General features: G+C 36.5%; 1 protein-coding gene and 1 long non-coding RNA gene across 5 annotated transcripts in view; one reads left to right on the top strand and one right to left on the bottom strand.

Annotated features, from left to right (window-relative positions):
• znf516 (zinc finger protein 516) overlaps positions 1–26,674 on the top strand; it is a 72,376-nt gene that overhangs the window by 12,636 nt on the left and 33,066 nt on the right. The window lies entirely within an intron of this gene.
• LOC141379073 (uncharacterized) lies at positions 1,792–23,163 on the bottom strand. Its single transcript, XR_012395041.1, has 3 exons — positions 22,894–23,163; positions 19,878–20,093; positions 1,792–3,205 (listed from the first exon to the last, which is right to left on the bottom strand). It is a non-coding gene; the product is annotated as an uncharacterized lncRNA (long non-coding RNA).

The following is a 26,674-nucleotide window of genomic DNA, read 5'->3' as shown; positions in this document are numbered from 1 at the left end:
AATGCTTTCTGGAACTGTTTTTCACCTGAATCAAATTGTCATGGTCAACTCACTGCATCTCAAGTTCGCCAATGTACATAGCTAGCTAACTGGTCAAGCTGGTAACAGTGGGAAAGCCGTTCATATGGCGGTAAACGATCAGTTGGTAAGTTCGAATAAAGGGACGACGTCATACCGCCTCATAGCGTTCATTTTAAAGATGGAATGCTGCCATACGTACTTCTGGTGTATATAAATGTATATAGGGCTACGTTTTCAGAATGAACCTATGTTGCCTACTTCTATAGTCAATGGTTACAGGTTTTAAGCTTTCTTCAAAGTATCTTCTCTTGTGTTCAACAGTAAAAAAGACAACTCAATAAGGTTTAGAACAGAAGCACTTGAGCGTGAGTAAATAGGTTTGAAAGCACTTGAGGGTGAGTAAATATTGAGTAAATTTGTATTTTTGGGTGAACTATCCCTTTAAACTTGTTGTTTTATATTGTTTTGCAAATTTATTTCCACAACAAATTCATGCATTTGACTCGCTTGGCAAATTTTTAGGATAACAAAAAAAACAAACAAACACGTGAAACGTGAAAAATTTTACCCTTAAAACCGGTCTGAATCATAGCCCGCTTGATTTGAATACTGTCATGTTCTAGCTTGAATGTTAAATGTAATATTGTAGAACTGAATAGACATTTACACTGATCAAATTACAGTTGTCAAATTGTGCCAAGCCAGCTAAATGTGATAATTATCCCAGAATCAGGGACCACTCGACTACATCTTAAATGACAACCCAGATGACATGACTAATGAGTTTGGAAATGAAAGAACTTAATGAGTTGCCAAATGCTTACAGCCTGCAGACAGATAAGCAGACACGCGCTCAGTGTTTTTGATGTCTTCAAGCTGGCACCGCGGCCGAGCAGCACCAACATGCGTGGTCAACATGTGGGTGGTAATCCAGCTATTAGGGTAATCTGCTCAACCCACCAATCAATATAGAGCACGCCCATCCTCCAGCACAGCCCTGTAACAGGCAAAATTAGGGCTGAAGAAAAATGATTTAATCACTGGGATTAAGTGCAGCTGAAGGGGGAGGAGAGACTCCACGTGAAGAATTTAATTTGCCCAGTTAAGATGTTCAGGTTAAGAGTGAACAGATGTCTTTTAAAATCGCTTGATATTTATATGATTATATGTTGGTTTGTGCTTTTTTTAATTGAGTAGGCAGCAATTTGGACAATGGGCAGTGTTTTATAGTAAATACATAGCATGTATTTTCATAGCATGCAGTTGGTTAAAATGTACTGTATTTTGTGATGCTAAACATTCTAAAAAGATCTAGCTAGAGATATTATAGCAAAATAATTCCATAAAAGTATAATTAAACATAGTTTTATATTAGTTATTATAGTATATTATTTTATATTATTATAACTTATATCATAACTTAATATGTAAGAATGTGTGTATTATATATTTATATGTTTTAGTTTTTATTTAAAAATATACAAAAAATATTATAATATATTATACATTATTTTAATAGTATTTAAATTATTTATTTAATTATATTATATTTAAACTTATATGAAAATATATTATAAATTTGTATATTGTTTTATTTACATTTTAAAATAAAATATAATATATTATAAATTATATTATTAGTATTTTAATTATTACACATTTTTAATACAATTTTATATGATCTTAAAACTATTTATTTTTAATTACTTATAAATTAAGCACAATTACAGTATAAAATTCATCTTCATAATCTAATGTTTTTTTTTTTTTAAGCGTGGTCCACTACAATATCATATTTTAAACTTTATTTGATGTAGCTGTGTAAACATAAACAACATCTTTGAATGTAATATGCTCAAAGTTCAATGCAAAGGGAGACATTAGCTTTTACTGAGTTTGCTTAGCAAAGCCTTCAGCGAACAAAGTTTGGGGACGACAAAACAATAACAAAAAATAACTACAAATGCTTCAGGTTACACACATCCTCCACGCGTATACACACTGTAGAGGCGTGACGAGAAGCCAATTGGCGAATCACAGCACATTATGTTAGCTGACCAATCAGACCCTCTTGACGGCGGAGCATTCAGAGGAGCTATTTTCATGTTAGCTGAGTAGCTGTATATAATCAAAGTAAGATATATGAAAAAAATTACATGCTTTTTTTTTTACAAATTTTGTATGAGCACCCATTGCTTTGCACCTTATAAACACAACCAAGCCTTAAAAATACACTGTGGACCACCCCTTTATAATTATTATTATTTAGTATTTCCTCCTGCATTTGTGATCTCGACTAATACAGTAAACTAAACCAACTGTACTTGTTTTTCCAGAGTGTTAGGCCAAGAAAACATGTCTTAATATGCCTGTGCTTTGTTTTTTTTTTGCACACAAAAGGAAGCTATCTATCTAGAAGCTATTCAAAAGATGACAGGGCCCTTATCTTTTAATTTAGTAATGCTGACTAATCTGCATCACTCGCATAGTCGAGAAAAAACAGGCTGGCTATAGACTTAATACTGTAAATTACTTGCAATAATATGCTTTGGAAGGAATGTGTGAGTGTGTATTAGCTGTGTTTGGGCGTTCATAATGGCCAGTTTCTAGTGTTCAGGCTTGGCACATGCGTGAGCTGGCAGAGACAGAGACTGAGAGAGCGAAGCAGGGCACAGCTTTGGCACTAGAGAGCACAACAAGTGATGGCAGTGTGTATCTTCCTGTTCAACGTTCCAACAGGAACAGGTTGGTACTGTATATACTGCACACATCCCTGTGTTTTTGACCATGACCTCACTGCCTTCGCGTCCATTTCTGCTGAAGCAATGCCTTTTTTAAAGGACAGTTTTTACTAAAGTATTACCTTTTATTCAACCTCCTGTTGTTTCAGACCTTTTTGACTTTCTTTTTTCTCCTTTTTTAAAATGACTTTTCATCATAAAAGGAAAAGTGAAAAGAGAAGGCCAATAGTGTCTGGTTGCAGACTTAGATTTGTAAGCTGTCACTGCATATCTCAGACTTGCAATGTCAGACGCATTGCAATCAATGGAGATAGCGACCCCATTGTGGGGGGTAGGGTTAAGGGTGGGGTTAGGTGTGCGCATTAAAAACATTGCATTTAGCTCACCTTGCAACTTCTCCAAGTCCTCATTCAAGCCCTTCTTGAGACGCCAGTTGTGAAGCTCTGAAATTACAAAAAAATTGAAGATTATAGAATGTCTATCTTAGAAGGATGTAGTGGCATATTGATGTTGGCAAAAAAAATCATGCTAAAAATGATATATTTATACACATATATACACTATCCTCGATCTCAGTTGTAAGAGCAACAAATAATAACTTGACTTCTAGCTGATCTTTTGGAAAAGTGGCAGAAGGTAGCTTTTTCAGATGAATCATCTGTTGAACTGCATCTCAATCATCACAAATACTGCAGAAGATTTATTAGAACCCAAGATTCTCACAAAAATCAGTCAAGTTTGGTGAAGGAAAAATTATGGTTTGGGGTTACATTTAGTATGTGGGCATGCAAGAGATCTGCAGGGTGGATGATAACATCAACAGCCTGAAGTATCAAGACATTTGTGCTGCTCGTTACATTACAAACCCAGGAGAGGGCAAATTCTTTAGCAGGATAGCGCTCCTTCTCATACTTCAGCCTAGAGATCTGCACAGGACTGAAATTTTAATCTCTGTCCCGCCAGGTTTTATAACGCACCGATCTCTCCCCCCTTATATTCAGCCTTTGTTCACCCGCTGCCCGCCCTGCCCCATTTTCGCTAATTCTAGATCTGGCTTTTAAACTCTCATCTTAAAATTGGGTACTACCAAAAGAGAAAGATTGTGGATACTCCAAAGTCAGATTTACTAACATATTCACTCAATGTATTTGCCAAGTACCACATTTGTTTTAAATATCATATCAGCATTATTTCTATAAATGTAACAGGTACATATTGGGCCAAGAAAGAATGTACAGCGATTAAATAGGCCCCCAAAAAACACCCAACTGGATGTTACAGAGACCAGTCAGCCTATTACAAGCGACACACACAGCACCACAGCGCATGACCGTGCTCTCTCTCAGTTGTTTGAAATAGATGTTGCGAATCGCAAATTATGTAGCCAGAAGTACATATGGCTGCATTTCATCTTTAAAACAAACAATACAACTTGGTATGATGCCGTTCCTTTTTTGACCACAAGTTCCAGTTGACCACAACAATGGGGTTCAAGTTTGGTAAAGAACGGTCCCAGCAGGTAAGTAAATAAAAGGGTGAGAATGTGGTAAAATCTGAAAACATGGTAAAAATAGGCCGAGGGCTTTTCTTTGTCTGGACTGCTGTTTTAAACTGTCAGTTGGGTTTAGGGAAGTGGGTGCGAGTTTTAGTTGGTACTTTTGAAAACACTATTGGTTGGGTTTAGGAAACGAGGAGGGTGAGTCAGTTGATCAATCAGTCAGTCAGTCATTCAGTCAACAGTCAGTCATTCAGAACAGTCAGTCATTCAGTCATTTGACGTGACTTGCACTGGCAAGAGAAATTTTAAAAAGCATACACAGCGGCCTCTGGTGGATATGCGGAAACAAAAACTGCAAAAAAGTACCTCCTGGGATTTATTTGGTGCTCTTCAGAAATGTATATATTGGTACGTTTTCAGAATAAGCCTGGCTAGGACCTATGCTCTCATTCTGGGATAATAATCAAGGAACTTTGCTGCTGTACAGTGGCTGCAGGATACGCAATAATAATAAGCAGTGTTCTCATTGTTGACATGATTTAGCGGCTCTGCATGTAAAAGTAAAAAGTGATGCAGCATCTAATACTTAAAAAAACCAAAACTAAAAAAAAAAAAAAAAGGCACAAGATGCAAGTGTGATGGTCACAAATGTCAATCAAGTTCATGTTTACATGTAAAAACTGTGGAAAAGTAGCATATTATAATTGAAAAACTCAACACGAAAAGCTACCACAGAAAAACAAAAAACAAAAAAAACAATCTGATACCTCAAAAGACCAAATTAGACAAGACCTTACCAAACCAAACCTGGTTAAACTAGATCCTCTTATTCAGTTAGAACATAATACTTCTCCAAACCGCAGCACATCAAGCCTTATCAATGTCATACTAGACCAGACCTGATTGTACTACGCTAAGAACCAAACCAAAGCCCTTTATGATATTTTATTCAGTAGTGCATAATCACACAACATCTGACAAACTTTCCTTTTGAGATTATAAAAAACATGCCATTGTTGCCATTGGCTGGAAACCACATAAACAGTTGTAGTGACTCCACCCTTCCAGAACTGAAACAGCTCTTTTTTTCTTCTTCTTGAGCTTGTAGTGTACATCACCTAACTGACAGGGAATTTCAGTAGCAGTGTCACATATGTAGTTTCTGACATGGTGTCAGTGTTTAGGACTGATTCTGTTGTCTAATCTTGCCTTATTAGCTTCTCTACTGTCATATTCCACTGTTCCCCAAACAACCAACCAACTTAATCAAAATGTATTTACTCACCTACTTTAGTTACTTTGTAAGTTTCTTTTCTACCTAATCCTGCCTTGTTAGCTTTGTTTTGGTTGTTTACTGTCATGTTTCACAGTTAACGAAATTGGACAATTTCAAATTGTCCATTATTGCTTTGTTTTCAGCAGAATATTTAATCATAAGAAATGTATCTCCCTCTACGCAACCTGGCAAAGGTCTTGTCGCCTATCCACGTTTTAAAAAACAATGAATAAACTCTTGACTTCTAGTTGATCAATTGGTATTAGAAGTGGCTTATATGAAAGGCAAAGACCTCTAGATTATGCTTATTTTACCAAAATACAATATGATCATGCCTTGATTTTTAATTATTTAATTAAGACAGTAAGGTCTGACTTTGCTGACTTTGGCATCCATACATCTCTGCAATGACTCAAATAACTTAATAATAATGTCAACTGGAATGGCAAAGAAAGCGTTTTTACAGGACTCCCAGAGTTTATCAAGATTATTTGGATTCATCTTCAATGTCTCCTCTTTTATCCTACCCCAGACATGCTCAATAATGTTCATATCTGGTGACTAGGCTGGCCAAACCTGGAGCACCTTGACCATCTTTGCTTTCAGGAACTTTGTTGTTAAGGCTGAAGTTTGAGAAGGAGCGCTGTCCTGCTAAAAAATTTGCCCTATCCTATGGTTTGTAATGTAATGGGCAGCACAAATGTCTTGATACTTCAGGCTGTTGACTCTGCACACCCCCATACTGAATGTAACCCCAAACCATGATTTGTCCTTCACCAAACTTGATTGATATCTGTGAGAATAGTGGGTCCATGTGGGTTCCAATATCTTCTGCAGTATTTGTGTTGATGTGGATGCAGTTCAACAGATGATTCATTAGAAAAAAATCTACCTTCTGACACATTTTCAAATGATCAACTAGAAGTGAAGTTATTATTTGTTGCTCTTCCAACTGGGATCGATGACAATACATTTGGCTTTGAGTTGTTTGCTTTCATAATTTACTGTTAGTGACAGGTCTGAATACACCATTAAGTTTATATTAGCGACCAACAAAATAATTTAGCTGTATCTTAAAGGAAAACAGACATAATTTGCTCCCTATTGTGTCAATCTAAACTGCATTTGTATTATTTCTTGACACAAACACTTAATAAAACAACATTCTCTAGAATGTTCATTATATACAGAAATTTCAGACTGTCTTGTTTCATCAGAATAAAAAATAGTATAGGTTTGAATGTTTAGTCTGAATAAAAACAAACTAAATAGTTCTTGTCATAATTGGTAGAAAGCTGTTTTTAAACTTCAGGGAGGATAAACATTCTTGTTCTCAGAGTTTTGTATTTCGCCACCAGACACTTTATTTTTGAAGGCACTTAAACTGATTGCTGTAAAATTAAATTTGACAAGGCCACCAGCAAAAGTATTCACTGTAAAATAATAATAATAATAATAATATATGTGAAAAGATGCTAAATGAATTATATATATATATATATATATATATATATATATATATATATATATATATATATATATATATATATATAAATTTGCCCGTACTATTTACACAGATTTTTATGATCTCTCTTTAAAATAATAATATAAATATTATAATTTCATTTGTCCTTTTTATTATTGATTCCAATTCTTTTATACTTTAAGATTCCTTGCATATGGATCTGTGAGTCCAGCCAGCTTAATAACCATTTATTTAACACTTTTGATGTGTTTTTTTCTAAATTCAAGCTAAAATATAAGTTCAACTTAAATAAGTTTAGTTCTTTCAACATTATTTTAAATGCTGTTTGTGCAATACTACTATTCTATAGACCATGCTCTAGTGTTAAATATATCAAATGTTATACTACACTCAATCTAACACTAAAACCGCTGCTATTTAAAGCACAGTTGTTACTCAGCCGGTAGAACCTTATCAGAGGTTTGTTTGAACGGGGAGTTATTTGTATACGAGTATCACATTCTTAGTTCGCTGATCTGATTTCAAGGATTCTGTGTTCTGTTAAAGCATTGGTGCGTTTGCTCTCCTCTTTATGCAGTGCAGTCTCTCCGTATTTTAGAAACTTGCTAATAGTGTCTCGTCTCTCTGGAGATGTCCCTGTTGTGCCTTTTTCCTGTGGACTGATTGCATGTGGATTTCAACTAATTGGATCCTGTGGATGTCAAGGCCTTGCTGCTGTAAATTATTCAGAGACTGGTTTGTCTGTAAAACAACATGTTGAAAAGCACAGCGCTGTATATCTTAATTCGCGAGTTGTGTATTTAATGCTGATAGTTTTAAGATGCTGATTTGGGTGATCACTGTGTTAGGAAATAATGTGTATATTATTGTGGCTGTTTAAATGGGAATGCTATGATGATTATTTATATGTTGAACATTTTGCAAGAGTTTTTAAATGAATGAGGCTAATAGCCATTTGTTTTATTCAAAGTTGATTATTATGAGCGTGTTAATGTATATTACAATGGATGCTGTGCATATTGCATAAATGTGACAAATTAAATGTCTGGTCAGTGATGCTATAAAGGATTAATGATAAAGCAGTTTTATATCTTAATTTTTGGGGAGATTTTGTTTGAATAATGATAATTAAAATAATTATTGCTGTTAATTTTTATTTATTTTTTTGGTTGGTTGGTTGATTGATACCTTGACTGATATTACCTTTACCTGGATAAATAAATGTGACACCAAAACAACTTTTCTACAACAAGTGTTACAAGTAAATGTCATCATAATGACTGATTGTACAATTCATTCAATTGATTCATTCAAAACAGCTTATTTATTTACATACAAAGCTAGGGATAGACATACTAAATATGGTGTAACTATAGCCAAATGTAGTGGTGTAACCGATCACAAATCTCACAGTTCCGATCACATAATGATTTTTCAGTCAGGGATCGGACCATTTTTCAGATCAGACACATGTAATTTGCTTTTCATTTATTACAGAAACAGTACTGCAAGACACTTTTGGTTTTAACAAACAGAACTTGTAATTTTATTAAAAATAAAATGAAGAAATAATCAGCTCAATAAAATTAATTGTAAAATATTCAGTACTGTGAAAAACTCACTGTTACTACTACTGCTGCTGATAACACTAAATGTATAAGTATAAAATTATAATTTGAACAACCCATTTTTATTTTTAGTCTCATTTTCAATAACTTATTCACTCATAAAACTATGTTTCATTGCTAGATGGTCATTTTTGAAGAATTATTCAGTGGCATATTTGTGATGGCTGGTTGTCGCCACCTATTGGTTAAATAATGTAATTGCTGCCTACAACTTAATTTTTGAGTATCAAGTTAAATGCATATGACTGTGACTGTGATCTTTCCCATAAACATCAGAGTTTTTTTCTATACTATAAACTGCTTATCCCAGTACTTCTGTGACTAACTTAAAATAACTAACTCAAAAGACTGAAGACTGAATCTCTTAGAATTAATAAACATGCAAATCACCATCATTTATAATTTGTTGCGTGGTGTTGTAAATGAGGGCGATGCCAACCCTCTTGTGCACCACCAGAGGGAACCATCGCCAGAATTCTGATTCGACTCACGGACTCAAAATCCCATAAGCCCTGCTACCTGGCACTGATTACGGTCCAGGTGCAACTCATCAGCTCTCGTGTATATATACCACACTCACGCTCCGGTTCGTTGCGAAGTCTTGATTTGCCTGGCTGTCATTTCTGAGCGTTCCATACTCCCTGCTTCGGACTGATCTGTGTTTCTGACCCTGTGCTTGTTCTACGATTACGAAAGACATCTGCCTGCCCCTGATCTCCAGCCTGTTATTCTGACCAGTAAGATATCTGCCTGCCTTTGAACTTTTGCCTGTCCCACGTTCTGTCTCCTGGATTGCCCCTTTGTGTTTGTTTGTATGTGTGCTCTTAATAAAGCTTGCAAATGGATTCAATGCCTTCTGACTCATCACAACAGAAGACTTCGCCACTACAGAATCCAGCAGCTTTAGCACAAGTCTCGACTGAACTTTCCGCTCAAGCCACTCAGTTAGCCACCCATCATTAACAACTCACCCATCTAACTTCTCCCACGGAGGAACTGGTGAGAGCTATGCAGCAACTCCGTCATCCGAATCCTGCAGTTACCCCGCCTGCTACCATGACAGCTTCTCAACCAACGCATGTCTCCAATGCTCCGGCTACCGTAAGTCCCCGATTAGCTTTTCCTGAAAAGTTTGATGGGTCACCTTCTCGCTGCAAAGGCTTCTTATTGCAATGCAAACTATTTGTTAACCAACAACCTGCATTATATCCCACTGATTCTAGTCGGGTGGCTTTTGTATGCAACCTGTTAACGGGGAAAGCGCTGGAATGGGCTACAGCGATATGGAAGGAGGAGGAATGTAACTATCCCACATTTGAAACTTTTCTCAAGCAATTTCGGGAAGTGTTCGAGCACCCAGCAGATGGGAGAAGCCCCGGTGAGCAGTTACTTTCTCTTACACAGGGGCGTAACACAGCTGCAGAATACGCCCTGTCATTTCGCACTCTCGCCGCTCAAACTAACTGGGTTGAGGATACACTGAAGACACTATTCAGACGGGGTCTGAATACCAATCTACAATCTGAATTGGCTTGCCGTGACGAAGGAAAGAAATTGAACGAACTCATTGAACTTACCATCCGTCTTGATCATCTGATTCGCAGCCGTAGAAATCCTCGCACACAGCTCCATGTTTCAAGTGACACGCCCCTTGATGAACCCATGCAACTGGGTTTCACCCGTCTCACCCATGAAGAAAGAATGCATCGATTGCAAAATCATCTATGCCTGTACTGCGGTCAATCAGGGCACAGGAAATCCACCTGCAGCGTACGACCTCAGACACCAGTTCAATCGGTGAGTCCTTCCCATGTTCCTGCACTTTTCAGTGTACTGATTCCTGTGATTATTAAATTTGATAAAAGAATGATTAATACTACGGCTCTTGTCGACTCTGGATCTGCCGGAAACTTTATATCTAAGAAATTTGCTTTATGTCACGAACTATCTCTCAGCTCATATGATTCCTGTCTTGCAGTGGAAGCACTAGACGGTCGTCCTGTGGGTGAAGGACGCATCCGTATGATTACGAATAAGCTACAGTTACAAGTTGGTGTTCTACACATTGAAGAAATGCAATTCTACATTATTGATTCAGTTAATCATCCACTGGTGTTGGGACTGCCCTGGTTAAGGCGACATGATCCTCATATCTCCTGGAGGGACGGACAGATATTGCAGTGGAGTGAGTCATGCATGAAACAGTGCATCCAGCCTATTCACAAAATTCCATTACGAACCACCAATGTGTTACCTGAACTCGTTGATGAACTAATCCCCATTGAGTATCATGACTTACATGAAGTTTTTAGCAAACAAAAAGCTACTCAACTTCCCCCACATCGACCAAGTGATTGTGCTATTGAGTTAATTCCAGGTTCAAGTCCTCCAACGGGTCGAATATTCCCTCTGTCACAACCTGAGCACAAGGCAATGTCTGAATATATCGACGAGGAATTGGCCAAGGGTTTCATCCGACCTTCTACATCTCCTGCTTCAGCTGGATTCTTCTTTGTAAAGAAGAAAGATGGCAGTTTACGTCCCTGTATTGATTACCGAGGGCTCAATGAAATCACCGTAAAATTCCGCTATCCATTACCCCTCGTACCTCCTGCCCTGGAACAATTAAGAAAGGCTAGATATTATACCAAGCTTGATCTTCGCAGTGCATATAACCTTGTCAGAATCCGTGCTGGTGACGAGTGGAAGACCGCGTTTTCCACCACTAGGGGGCACTATGAGTACACGGTAATGCCCTTCGGCCTGTCAAACTGTCCATCCGTGTTCCAATCTTTTATGAACGATGTCTTTCGGGATATGCTGGATCGCTGGGTCATCATTTACATCGACGACATCCTCATATATTCAAACATGATGAAGGAACATGTTGAACATGTACGTATGGTGTTGCAACGCATGATTCAACATCGTCTGTACGCCAAATTAGAGAAGTGTGATTTTCACCAGACACAGATCGCCTTTTTGGGATACGTCATCAGTGCAGAAGGGATTACCATGGATGATACGAAGGTACAGGCAGTTCAACGATGGCCGTTACCCCAGAATCTCAAGGAGTTGCAGCGATTTCTAGGTTTTGCCAACTTCTATAGACGGTTTATCAGAGGCTTTAGTTCAATAGCCGCACCATTAACAGCCATGACCAAACGAAATTCCCACAAACTATCCTGGTCCTCTGAAGCACGCCAAGCATTTAGCGATCTGAAGACTCAATTCACCACAGCTCCTATTCTCCGTCATCCCAACCCAGACCTACCTTTCATTGTGGAAGTGGATGCATCCAACACAGGAGTCGGTGCTGTGTTATCTCAACGTCAGGGTCAACCATCCAAAATGTATCCATGTGCCTTCTTCTCCCGTAAATTGACCAGCGCAGAACGAAACTATGATGTGGGAAATCGCGAATTACTGGCAATGAAATTAGCCCTGGAAGAATGGAGACACTGGCTGGAGGGGGCTAGTCAGCAATTCACCATATTAACTGACCACAAGAATCTGGAATATCTTCGCTCAGCCAAACGTCTAAATCCCAGACAAGCTCGTTGGGCTTTGTTCTTCACCAGATTCGACTTCATTGTCACCTATAGACCAGGGAGTAAAAACAGTAAGGCAGATGCACTATCCAGGCTATCAGAGGATAAAACCCCAATTAGTGATGAAACCATTATTCCTACGAACTTACTAGTGGCTCCAGTACAGTGGGACATACTTACCGAGATCCAAGAGGCCAACCGAGAAAACAACCCTCCAGTAGACTGTCCGAATCACCTGATTTTTGTACCCAATAACATACGTACCAGATTACTGACCCATATTCATGACACTCCCAGTTCGGGGCATCCAGGCATCACTGCAACTTTGGAGTTAGTCAAAGCCCGTTTCTGGTGGCCGTCCCTCACGAAGGATGTAATTAATTATGTTCAGAAATGTAAAATTTGCCAAAGCACGAAGGCATCTCACCAAACCCCTGCTGGCCTGTTACAACCGCTACCGGTTCCACAACGGCCCTGGTCCCATATAGCGGTGGACTTCATTACGGATCTCCCTGTTTCCCAGAACAACACAGTCATTCTCACGGTGGTTGATCGTTTCTCCAAGGCTTGTCGCCTAATACCGTTGCCCAAATTGCCCTCTGCCTTTGAAACCGCAGAAGCCCTGTGCAATCATGTATTTCGAATGTTTGGCTTACCTGATGATATCGTCTCAGACAGGGGATCCCAATTCACTTCCCGGGTATGGTCCGCTCTCTGTAAAAATCTAAATATTAATGTTAGTCTCACCTCAGGGTACCATCCTCAATCCAACGGCCAAACTGAACGTATGAATCAAGAAGTCATTCGATTTCTACGTTCCTACTGTCATCAGCAACAGCACGACTGGAGTCGCTATCTGATGTGGGCAGAATATGCACAAAATTCATTAATAAAGCCAGCCACGGGTATTACGCCATTCAAATGTATTCTTGGCTACCAACCACCCCTGTTTCCATGGTCCGGAGAACCCACTGAGTTACCTGCTGTCACGGATTGGCTGCAGCGGAGTGAGGATGTCTGGAACCAGGCTCACAGACATCTCATGAGGGCAGTCAGGAGGAGAGAGATTCAGGCGAACCGTCACCGACGCCAGGGACCCACGTATCAACCGGGGCAGTGGGTGTGGTTGTCGACACGAGACCTTCGTCTGAGATTGCCCTGCCGCAAACTCAGTCCCAGGTATGTAGGGCCATTCAAAATTGTACGCCAGATTACTCCAGTGTCTTTTCGCTTAGCCTTGCCTAATCATTATCGTATTTCTCCTACTTTCCACATGTCATTACTCAAACCCGCTGGTGGTCCACGAGAGGAGGCGGTTGAGGAGGAATCGGAAACCAGGACCCCTCCACCTGTCATGATCGAGGGCGAGGAAGCTTACCTCGTTCGAGAAGTGCTGGACTCTCGACGTCGGGGTGGCGCCCTCCAATATCTGGTGGACTGGGAAGGGTACGGTCCAGAGGAACGGTCCTGGGTGAATGCTAGAGATATTCTAGACCCAACTCTCACGGAAGAGTTTCATCAAAGGTTCCCAGAGAAACCAGCCCCCCGACAGCGCGGTAGACCCCGGCGTCAGGTGCCTTCTCGCTTCAGGAGCCGCTCGCAGGAGGGGGGTTCTGTTGTAAATGAGGGCGATGCCAACCCTCTTGTGCACCACCAGAGGGAACCATCGCCAGAATTCTGATTCGACTCACGGACTCAAAATCCCATAAGCCCTGCTACCTGGCACTGATTACGGTCCAGGTGCAACTCATCAGCTCTCGTGTATATATACCACACTCACGCTCCGGTTCGTTGCGAAGTCTTGATTTGCCTGGCTGTCATTTCTGAGCGTTCCATACTCCCTGCTTCGGACTGATCTGTGTTTCTGACCCTGTGCTTGTTCTACGATTACGAAAGACATCTGCCTGCCCCTGATCTCCAGCCTGTTATTCTGACCAGTAAGATATCTGCCTGCCTTTGAACTTTTGCCTGTCCCACGTTCTGTCTCCTGGATTGCCCCTTTGTGTTTGTTTGTATGTGTGCTCTTAATAAAGCTTGCAAATGGATTCAATGCCTTCTGACTCATCACAACACGTGGGTGTTGAGATCCTGATATTTTTTTTAATTAATCGTGCAGCTTACACAATGCATTAATGCAGGCTAAACAGTTACAGAAAGCACCTTTAATAACCTAAGAAACCCACCACATCCCTAATAAGCTACCACAACTTCTTCCGTCAACATTATATTTTACAGGAAAACCTAAATGCTTTCATACATGCAATTTCTCTGTGATCGTTACAAATTTGGGTCATGTGTGTTCAGAACTGTGGGTTGTGATCCGTATGATTCATGGATCAACAGTGATCCGTTACACCCCTGCTCAAATGCTTTGTTCAAAGACAGATTAATACAGAATTGAATCATTGTAGTTTTGCTATGAGATGCACAGATGTACTGTTTGGCCTCTGTTTGCAACTATATTCAGATTTCAAATTCTGATGACACAGAAAAAAGAGACAATAGTTTTGTCTAAAATATAACATAGTTTTAACTTTTTGTTTGTTGAGCTGTTGTATAAAACTAATCACATTTCACAGATTAAATATTGCGTGTGGGATATTCATCTGATTGATATGATCATTTTTGTTTTCATAATTTAAGTTATTATCACCCCATTATAGGTTTTATCATGCAGTAAACGATTTTGCATTAGCAATATGTTTTTTTTTCTGACTTAATATCAGTTCACGCAACATTAAAATGGTAACACTTTACAACAACAGTACATGAATAATGATGTATTATTATGTAAACTTATCATTATTTTATTATGAACTAATGATGAGTTAATGCATGTGCTAATCATAAACTAACTTTAACAACAACATGAGTCATATGAGTTTATTTGTGAATAATGGCTACCTTAAATACTTGTTTGTACATTATTGTACATTACATTGTACATTAATGTAATGAAAAGTTTAAGCTAAATGTAACCAACATGAACTCATTAGCTGTTAATGTATAATTGTGTAATGACTTTACTTGGAAGGGCACATCACCATTAACTTATCCTTAACTACTGTGTTGATGACAACACTTTTCTATTGTTATTCAGTGTAAATGCACTAGACGAGCATGAATTAGAAGTTTATGAGTATTTAATAATGGGTTATTGATGATTTACTCCTTCAAGTAAAGTCATGATATAATTATACATTAACATATCATGAGTTTGTGATGGTTAAATTAAGCATAAACTGATGTGATACATTATTTAACCAACACTCATGTACAAACAAGTAATTAAGGTAGCCGTTACTCACACATGAACCCGTGACTCGTGCTAGTTAAAGTTAGTTCATGATTACCACATGCATTAACTCATCATTAGTTCATATATGTAATAAATGTAATAAAGTAATGTTAGGTTTACATTTTAATACATCATCATTCATGTACTGTTATTGTAAAGTTTTACCCTTGAAACAATAGTTATAACAATAGATTGTTGTTGATTACTATCATACACCTACAACCTACATCATACATCATACAACCTATTTCATGTTTGAAAATAACATAACGTCTACATCTGTCACTCTTTACAATATTATAATAAAATGTATTACTAAAAAAGAACCACTTCATTTTGATGAAAGTTAAAGTGTAAGTGACAGTTAAACGAACAGACAAACAAACAAATAAATAAATAAACGAATAAAAATAATATAAAACAAACAAACAAACAAACAAACAAATAAATAAATAATTAAATATATATATATTATTATTATTCAAAGGTCTTGGTATAACAATTAATCACAGCACCGGACTTAACCAATAAGCGAAGTAAGCAGCTGCTCAGGGCACCAGGAAATCTGGGGGCCCCCCAATAAATACCTAGAAATATAAATTATACACATACCATTGTTTTCTATCATATTTTCTATAATAAGGGTCTAAACAATTAATTTAAGAAAACTGTAACACAATTACAAATTTGTCTTACATCCCCAATCATGGAGCAGTTCAGCAGTCAAGTCTGATAAAGATTCAGTTTTGAAAACAATTTATTAATTTTCATTTAAAATGTAGAGATTTCATTAAGATAAAACATGGAAAAGGGAGATTCAGTGATAAAAGAAAAAGAGAGCTGAATAAATTAATGAAAAATGCATAAATCTAAAAATGTTATGAATCAATAATGCATTGTGTGATCAGTAATAAAAGTTATCAGTGCCTCTAGTGTTTGTTTAATGTGGAATCTGTAGTGAAGTGTTGAAGTTCTTCCAATAAGCCTATGATAGAAATATTTGCAAAACTCATTTTTCCTTAACAGCTGTTCCTCTGAGAAAGAGCTCAGAGTTTATTAATAGCTCGAGCTCGAGGGAATTTGCTTATTGAGAAAAATAAAGCGAGCATTCAGTGCCAAACCACTCATATCCAATACAGTTCAACCCTTCTGTTCAGATTACTCAAGTTGCTCAAGTTTTGAGGTGCTGTATATTTTATAAAAATCTTTTTTGCCTGTGGATAAACTGCATGCTGTTCTATTTGAAATCGACATACTATGCTAGAAAAAAGTGGAATCAAAACACAGATCAGTCATTTTGTTTGTAGAGAGATGCAGTAATAAATTCAGCCTAACAAAGTCAATGCTATATAACTGTTTATGAATAAAACTTTTGGTATCAGCTTATTTTGATGGTCCCTTTAACATATTTTGTTGAATTTAAGTTCTATTATATCTACACGTCAACTAATTCTCAATAGATTATAAGTAGACTGTTGGTTTTAGGGTTAGCTGACATGCACTTGCAAAGTTAGTAGTCAGTTAAATGTCTTTTGAAGGAGCAGTATCAGCAGATATTAAGCAGGCAGTCTACTAATACTCTAATGAGAAGTTAATGGTAGTTGCAATGCAACTTTTAGTCAGAAAAATGTGCAATAGAGACCATCAAAATAATGTGTTACCAAACTTTTTGTTTCTAAACTTCTATGATGTTTATGAACTAACATGTGCCTGCAATATTTAGCATTAGACTTTATAATTTTAATTAAAGAAATAACTAACAAAGAAGAGAAGCATAAACTTAAAAAGCCTTTAGTTTCTGTACTTAAAAAGTGAATAAACAGGCCTAAAAAGCAACTTGACTTAAAAAGCTATAATCCTGATGTAACTTGGAACTTTTAAGTAGACTTAACTTAATTTATACAATTATTCACATAGTTAATTTGCTTAATTTTAAGACTAGGGAGTTACTCTCTTTTTTATGACAGTGGTCCCTCGTTAATTGTGAGAGTTACGTTCTAAAATAGCCCACAACAGGTGAAATCCGTGAAGTAGTCCGCTTCATTTTTTACAATTATTATAGATGTTTTAAGGTTGTAAAACCCATCACTACACTACTTTCTTAGATAGGCATTAACAGTTTCACACTTTTCTCTCTTGTTTAAACATTCGCCTAACTTTTACCTTCCTTTAGCATTTCCAGATGTCCAATTTTTTGTGCAATTGTTAGCATCTTCCTCTGTCTTTTGGGTGCTATCAAGGGTGCTTTTGATGATGCAGAATGGTTCGTTGACATTGTGGGGCTTGTTGGGGAGAAAACTTGCAAACGTAAAGTATAGCACTTCAGAGTCACTTCAGAATTCTGAAACTGTACAGGAGACACAGCACAGAGGAGACTGATTGACAATGGTCTACAGCCAATCAGGACGCAGGACACAATGTGCTGTAAAAAAAGAAAAAAAAAAAAGAAAAAGAAAACATGTCAACTTGCACTGAAAAAATCTGCTAAACTGCAAGATCGTGAAATTTGAACCATGTTATGGTGAGGGGCCAGTGTAAACTAATTGCTTTAAAAGCAAAGAGTTTACTCATGTTTACAAGTTAAAGGTGCAGTATGTGAATTTGACACCCAGTGGTTGAACTGGGTATTGCACTCCTGGATCACAACGTAGTTTACTAGATTGAAAACAGGAGCGAGTGATTTAAACTGTTTTCTAAATAAAAGCAAGAGCACTAAATAGAAGTAATATTTGACATATTAAAGGAGTTTTGTCCTAACCAACACCTCAAATTGATATTGTAGAAAAGATTTCTATATTTTTTGCAGCTGAACAACAGAAAGCTTGATGCCATGATCGCGTCAGGTGCTCCTCATGTGCTTTATTTAGTATTAAATGCTAACAATTCAAGTTTGAATGCCATTTTACATGACATGTACAGTATTTCCATACTACTGAAAGCAGAAGCAGATAGTTCAACTCAGATCTTGAAAATAAAATAAACTGTTAGAACTGAACACCCATGAGTGATTCAGCATGTACATTTAATAATGCTGATGAGGTTTAATATGTATTAATTAGATTATAAACGTTACCGTTTCGTGAGTGCGTGCATATTTTGTTGTGTTTCGTGTGGTGCAAACGGACAAATTGCTCATCACTGCTTATCTCGTCATGTAGCCTGTTAGACACAGGAATACAATTGAACCTGCTCACCTAATGTTTATGCTTGTAATATTTATATACTTTGCTAATTAATTAGCTCATGTAGAACTCTGAATTTGCATCTCATTTCCGAGTCTGCTACTGTCCACCTGAGGTTGCATTTTGGTAAAGTATGCATGCTTTCCGAGCCTTTCTAAATGAATGAATGAAATAAGCAGTTATCCACCAAGGCAACCTGGGGTGCTGAAATATAATTGGCTAAACTGACATTGGGCAGGTTAAAATTACCAAAACAAAGACAATCGTTGCGGCACGGAAAACACGTTTTCAAAGCAGAATATCTGACTTCAGCATTTGTTTTTCAGATAAACAAGAATGTTCAGTTAGCATGTTTCTTAAATATCTGCAAACATATTATGGTATTTTTATGCTTTAGAAGAGTTAAAAAAGTACACACAGCAGCTTTAAAGTGTTTATCTATAAATTACCTTTCTAGAGCATTAACTGTTAGCAAATAAAACCTCACTTAAACTAACAATGTCTAATACATCCACTGTAAAAAAAATAAATAAATAAAATAAAATAATATATATATATATATATATATATATATATATATATATATATATATATATATATATATATATATATATATTATATATATATATATATATATATATATATATATATATATATATATATATATATATATATAATAAGGTCAAGACAACAAATATTTTATGTCGCTTGAACTTATTTTCAGGATTCAGAATTAAGTCAGTTTGATTCATGTAAGTTGAGATGACTAGATAAGTTCACTTGATTCAGCTAAAATTTTTTAGATTCTTTTAGGAATTTTCTTCCTTTTAACTGTGTGCAGTGTTGGTGGATAATCCCTTTTGTTGTTGACTTTTTATGAACCCTATAAACTAAAAACTATAATTGACTGCAATATTTTATGTGAAACTTTAAACTTTTAATTAAAATCATGAAATAGTCAATAGTTATAAATTTAAGTTCTTAAAACCTGTTGTTAACATAAAAACTTACTAAAGAAGTGTTTGCCTACTGTAGTTCTGAGAAAATATTAATATTATACTCCCTGAGAAGCCTTCCAAGCCTTAAACCTCGTCACATGATACAGTGTAAATATATAATTCATCTCCCCTGAAGGCAAAACTCTTTTACATCTGTTTTTTGTAACATGACTTGTGATAGTAGCTCTGTTGTCTCACTGTTTTGGAGAATGAAGTCTGTGGTCTGGAGGACGCTGGCAGCTTTACTTCACTTCCTTGGGGTGACTGGGATTAAAGGGTGTAATCCACCTCATTTTGGCACCAGACGTCCAGCTGGACTGACCTCAAATCCCAGAGAGGCCGACATGACGTATTTCTGAGCGAGGGGAACGATCCACGCACCACCATTTTGATCAGGCGTCAGCCAAAACAGCTCTGTACACAATAACACCAGAGGCCATTGTTTAAGTTGCTGTGAGCTGTAGTAAACAACTTGGATAGTGAATGGGTAAATAAATCAAAATGAATAAAGACAGCAAAAACATAGCAGATGTATATTTATGTAAACATCAAAATATTGTTTTAAACCTCTATAATATTTTTTTTTTCTTAACGTTGAAATGATATTCCTCCAATTCTCTTTGACCTACTGAGAAATTACATCATGTTTATGGTAATCTAAATATATTGCGATTTTAGCAAGTGATGATACCTATATTTAAATAAAATAATAAAAATGATGAAGCAAAATACAACATAAAGGGATGGTTAACCTGAAAATGACAATTCTGCCACCATATACTTTATATTTTAGCAAGTGATTTGAACTATACTAATATATGTATTTAAATGTAGCATAAATATAAGTAATATTATAATAATAGTTTATTTTTGACATAATAGAGTATAAAATAATTTTAATTGTGACTACTGTAACCTGTAAAATATAAGAAATTTTAAAACCATAAAGCAAAATACAACTTAAAAGGGATAGTTCACCTAAAAATGACAATTCTGTTACCTTTTACTTAACATTTTATCAAGTGATTAAAACTGTATTGAAATATATGTATTAAACATAGCATAAATATAATTTAATAGTTTAAAACCACACACTGTAAAAAAAAATATATGATCAATTAGTCCTGATAACATATGTTTTTAGGGTCATTGTAAGTTATTATACTTAAAGTTAATCATGTTTTAACTTATTTTTTAAGTTAAGCAAGCAGTTTTAAGTCAGGTTAACATAATATAAATTTAGTGGACTGATAAGGTTGATTTGATTCAGCAGGAATTTAAGGCAACCATTTATTTATTTATTTATTTTTTTACCTTGCATGAGTACACTAAAAAATGACTTTTGTCCCTTATTTCAAATGCGGTGAAATAACACAATTCTTAAGTTATTTTGGCGGGGATTATTGTTTTATGTTCAATTTACTGAGTATCAAAAAAATAAAAAATAAATAAATAAAAAACTTTGTTAGCCAACTAACTTCACAGGTTTCATGGTTACAAGCATAAAAATAAATAAACAATATCCTACTTAATACTACAACTACGAATAATGATAATAATAATGATGATTATTATTAAGTAGTATTTTTTTCCATTTCTTAATAAATAGCTTACTGCAAATTAGGCCTACAACAATTAAGGATTTATTTGATTTATATATGAGATTATTACGTGTTAGCTTCGTGATTTTATATGGAATATTGTAAATAATATTTGTAAAGGAAACAAATGGGGGTGACCCCCCATCCTCCCCCCCCCCCCCCATTTAATTACATTAAACAACACAGGTGTCACTTTAAAAATGCACACATTTTCTGTTTTATAATAAAAGCATTCGATTGGTTACATAACTTTTTATGCTCATTTAGGACGAAATTAGTTGTGTTTGAAAAAAAAAAAAACCCACCGAGATTTACATCTTCAGATATTTTTCAATTAATTATGTGTATATCTGTTTAAACATGCACCCAAAACCCAGACTTTGCTCCACTTCAAATTGCAAATACAGAATCCGTTTAAGGAACAGTGTCTCTTTATCACTATGGAGCACGTCAGCCGACAGTCATGCACCGCTACATGACTGTTTTGAGGATTGCATTTAAAGGGGAGACGGCACCTGTAATGAAAAGGAAAGGGAATCCCACCGTTTTTATATTTATTTCAGTGTTTATAAATGTTTTCATGCCTAAACAAAGCGAAAGCACAGAACAGACTCAAGTTTAAGAGCAAGGGGAGACCCTTGGTGGTTTTGACGGTATGGGTTGCATATAGGGCTCGGCTCTTTAATGTTTATTTGCCAACCTTCAGAGAAAGACTAAAAATACGGGGGAAATATGGGAAAACACATTTACAGGATGATAGCGGGATAGAACTGTACAATAAGGGAGAATCCCTGGAAAAACGGCAGGGTTGACGGGTATGGTCCTATATGTGCTGTTTACATATATTTCAATTAATATGGAAAACGAGTGCATGTTTTAACCAAAACTAATAGCCCAGATTTGTGATGGAACAACATGAATGAACTGTGTGAAACCCAGCATTTTTACAGTGTAAATGATTATTCAATTCTTATGTTTCATTTTTAGGTGAACTATCGCTTTAATAGCTTTTGTGACTCTTAATTTCGTGGATCTTCAAATCTAGCTTGTGAGATCCACTTCACTGTAGAATTTAGTTCCAAACTGAAGCTAGATTCAGCATTAATGCTTGACAGTGGGCATGTCTGATGCTTGGGGCTGATTCTGTCGTCATAGTGACAACAGTCAATTACACTGGCGCTCAACACAACACAAAAAAAGGCCGGCTACTCTGTTTATCATTGACTAGCTGTCAAAAGGTGCTTTTTCTTTGTGTTGTGTTACTGAAGACAAATATTGAAGGCAAAATTATTAGCTCGTCTGAAATTTTAATTCTTTTTTTCTCAAATATTTCCCAAGTGCTGTTAAACAAAGAGAAGATTTTGTCCTGCACATTTTTAACCATTACACATAATAACAAATTCCTAAAAACAAAGGTTTGTCTTTGATATAATGACATAATCATATATAAAGAATAATTTAAGGACAGTATGCAGCTTAAAGTGCAGTTAAAAGGCTTAATTAGGTTAATTAGGTTAACTAGGCAAGTTGGTATATCATATATTTATAAAAACAAGTAAAGTAATAAGGATTAAGGTTAATAAATAAAATGTTACACCTAATAAACAACATACAGTGAATGGAAAGTGATTTCTCTCAGTTTGTGTTGTTGTCAGCAGAAGCTTGTGCTCTCCTCTGGAGGCTGTAAGCAGGGCGTCCTCGTCCTTTCTGCCAATCCACCGAAATTCCAGCTATTGTTGCGCTCCAGTGGTTGCTCTATAAACAGGAAGTGAGACCTCTCATCTGAGCAAAGGGTTCCTGCTGAAATGACAACATGCATACATGTTCTTTTTCCCTCCGGTTACATGTGCTGTATGCTCACACACACAGAGACACAAACACGCACACACATAGATATATGCACATATACCAGATGGGAGATGGGTGTGACGGGGGAGTTTCATTAAAAGAGACAGATCTTCTTTTACCAGAACAGGAACATGCAAAAGAAGAACAGAGACGAGGGAGGGAAAGAGAGCGGTTGAGATGGCTTTCATGGTGTTAGATTACCTGTCCTTTTCTGAACTACCCAGAGTGAGAGAAACCAGCCGTTTTAAGAAACTTGAGCTTGTTCAGAGACTGTGACGGTGACCTTAAAACATGGATTCATAGTCTTTAGCGTATTAACCTAGTAATGCATCAGTTAACACAATAGTAATATCATAAAACAAAATAATAAAAACATTTAAATATATATATATATATATATATATATATATATATATATATATATATATATATATATATATATATATATATATATATATATATATATTTAAATGTTTTTATTATTTTGTTTTATATATATATATACACACACACACACACACACACACACATTCAAATCAGGTGAATAATGTAGAAACTACAACTGTTTGCATATGTGCCTCCCACTTGTTAAGGGTCCAAAAGTAATTGAACAATTGTCTTCTAAGCTGTTCTGTGGCCAAGTGTGTGTTATTTCCTCATTATCCCAATTACAATGAGCAGATAAAAGGTCCAGAGTTCATTTCAAGTGTGCCTTTTGCATTTGGAGTCTGTTACTGTCAACTCCCGAGATGAGATCCAAAGAGCTGTCGCTACCAGTCAAGCAAGGCATCATTAGTCTGAAAAAAAAAAAAAAAAAAAAAAACATCAGTGAGATAGCAAAAACATTTGATGTGGCCAACTTTTTGGAACATTCTTAAAAAGAAAGAACACACCAGTGAGATCAGCAACACCAAAAGACATGGAAGACCATGAAAACAACTGGGGTGGATGACCAAATCATTATTTCATTGTTGAAGAAAACACCCTTCACATCAGTTGGCCAGATCAAGAACACTCTCCAGGAGGTAGATGTATGTGTATCAGAGTCAACAATCAAGAGAGGACTACCCCAGAGTGAATTAAGAGGGTTCACCACAAGATGTAAACCATTGGTGAGCCTCAAAAACAAGAAGGCCAGATTAGAGTTCTAAAGGGAAAAGGGAAAGAAGTGGAATGTTATGCAATGGCCAAGTCAATCTTCTGACCTGAATCCGATTGAGCTTGCATTTCATTCGCTGAAGACAAAACTGAAGGGAAAATGGCCCAAGAACAAGCAGGAACTGAAGACCTGGCAGAGCACCACCAGGAATGAAACCCAGCATATGATGTCTATGCCTTCCAGATGCCAAGCTATAATTAACTGCAAAGGATTTGCAACCAAGTATTAAAAAGTGAAAGTTTAATTTATGATTATTATTCTGTCCAATTATTTTTATGCCCTTAACAAGTGGGAGGCACATATGCAAACTGTTGTAATTCCTACAGCGTTCACCTGATTTAATTGTAAATACTCTCAAATTGAAGCTGACAGTCTGCAGTTAAAACACATCTTCAAATTCATTGTGCTGGTGTATTGACCTTATTCTAAAATGCGGAAGTGTGCCTGTTTTCGCGATTGTCTTAGAACTTCCGATTTAGTCGCCTATGGGAGAAATGACTAGGAATAATAAACGGCAGAAAATGGTCAAACTACTTGCTCTACAAACAAATGTTTGCATGACTATACAGACCAAGTAGAATAATATAATAACAAAATATGAAATTGCAACATCAAGCAGCGTAACGAGCAGTTTTTAACGTCAAAAATGAATGGAAGTGAATGAGACCAAAATACTTACTTAACATATATACATATACTTAACAAAACCCTTTATTTTGTGGAAAATGCAGTGATCAAAATTAGAGACTGTATAAATAAATACAGATTTTTTTTTTAAGGTTAAAGCAGTTAAATATCATTGAGTTGTGTTAAGACTAGGGCTGCATGAAAAAAGTAAATAAATCTGATGTTGCGATATTTTTATTTTGTGCGATATACATTGCCGTCTATTGTGTTCACATACTCAACAGAAATTACTGTGATTGGCCGCAAAGGTCATCGGTTCACCATTCTTCACTGATGTTTTCTTAGTGCAAACACAGATACAGGGAATCTAGAGTGTTTCAAAGCTGCGTCATTCAACTGCTCTGTCTATGAGCTGACTTACAAGCAATTTGCTGATGGATCGAATGATCTTCACGGTTTTAAATGCTCCTTTGTCCCTGTAACTGTGTTTGCACCGAGTGAACAGATGACCTTCAAGGCCAATCAGTGAGTTGGACTTGTGATCAGAAGGTCGCCTGTTCAAGTGCCAGGGATTGTCAGTGGTAATGCCGATTTCAGACTTTATGATTTTAGCCCCAATTTTGACTTGCTGACAGGCTTTAAGAAATCGGCTATAAATGCCTGAAATCATAAGCAAATTGGTACTCGTTTACGTGAGCAACAATCACACAGTGTAACCTATCAAAGACACAATCTGAGAGAATCACCGAAAAGTTGCTGAAACCCAAGATATATCTGGCATGCTAAATATCTGGAGCTGCCAGTGATTTAAATTATGCTGTGTGAAATGTATTTTGACTGTTTGACGTGACATTGACGCGAGACCACAACCGGGGCGAAAAAGAAAAAAGTTGAAGAGAAATTGCTAATTCCCTTTAAAAGCCAGGTGAGCAAAAATAAGTACATTTTCCACCCCACCAAAGGCATCTTTCTCATTATGTAGTTAAAAAAAGATATACTACATGAACTTGTGATGTTTCCATGTCACTTCTCACGTGTGTTAGGTTGTTTGACATAGTTTGGACAAAGTGTTTGGCAATTCTTCCTCAAGTAATTCAGAGTGAAGCCCCCTGTCACGATCCATCTTGCAGTGTCCTGTGGCTGTCGTCACATTATCCAAGTTGATGCTGCACACTGGTGGTGGTGTGCAACCAGTGTGCAACCCCCATGATTTTGAAGCACTTTGAGTGTATATGGCCATACAGGATACATGCAATGCACACACTGAATTGCATTACATTACACTACATTATATTTGAGTACCGTTTTCTATTGAAATTTCACCATTATGGCAGCACTACTGGCATGCAGTCTAAACGGTCTCTCTGTACTTATGCAACAGTTTTATGTCTTCTCAAATATATTTAATGCTTCCACATGGTACATGTTTGCTGTATTTATGAAGTGACTGTTTTTTGAGGTTAGTTTGTCTGATGCATTTTTTCTATGTGTGGTTTGTATCAAAACAGAACTAAAAATGTACTCAGGTAAAAGTAAAAGTACACATTTAAACTACTTAGTAAAATCCATTTCCCGAGAAAAAAAACTACTCAAATACTATAATTTGAGTATTTGTAATGCGTTACTTCACACCACTGCACAGATGAACTTCTATTAGTCCTGAACTACTCTTCACTTTGTGGTTCTGGTATAATAAACAGTATTTGCAGGGTGAGAGTTATCACAGTGTGAACTCGGCATTAATAAATAAAGAGTTGGAG

The sequence above is a fragment of the Danio rerio genome, chromosome 19, assembly GCF_049306965.1.
Source record: "Danio rerio strain Tuebingen ecotype United States chromosome 19, GRCz12tu, whole genome shotgun sequence".
NCBI classification, from domain to species: domain Eukaryota; kingdom Metazoa; phylum Chordata; class Actinopteri; order Cypriniformes; family Danionidae; genus Danio; species Danio rerio.
Note: the sequence above shows the minus strand (reverse complement) of the source record. Positions and strands in the feature narration are given on the sequence as shown.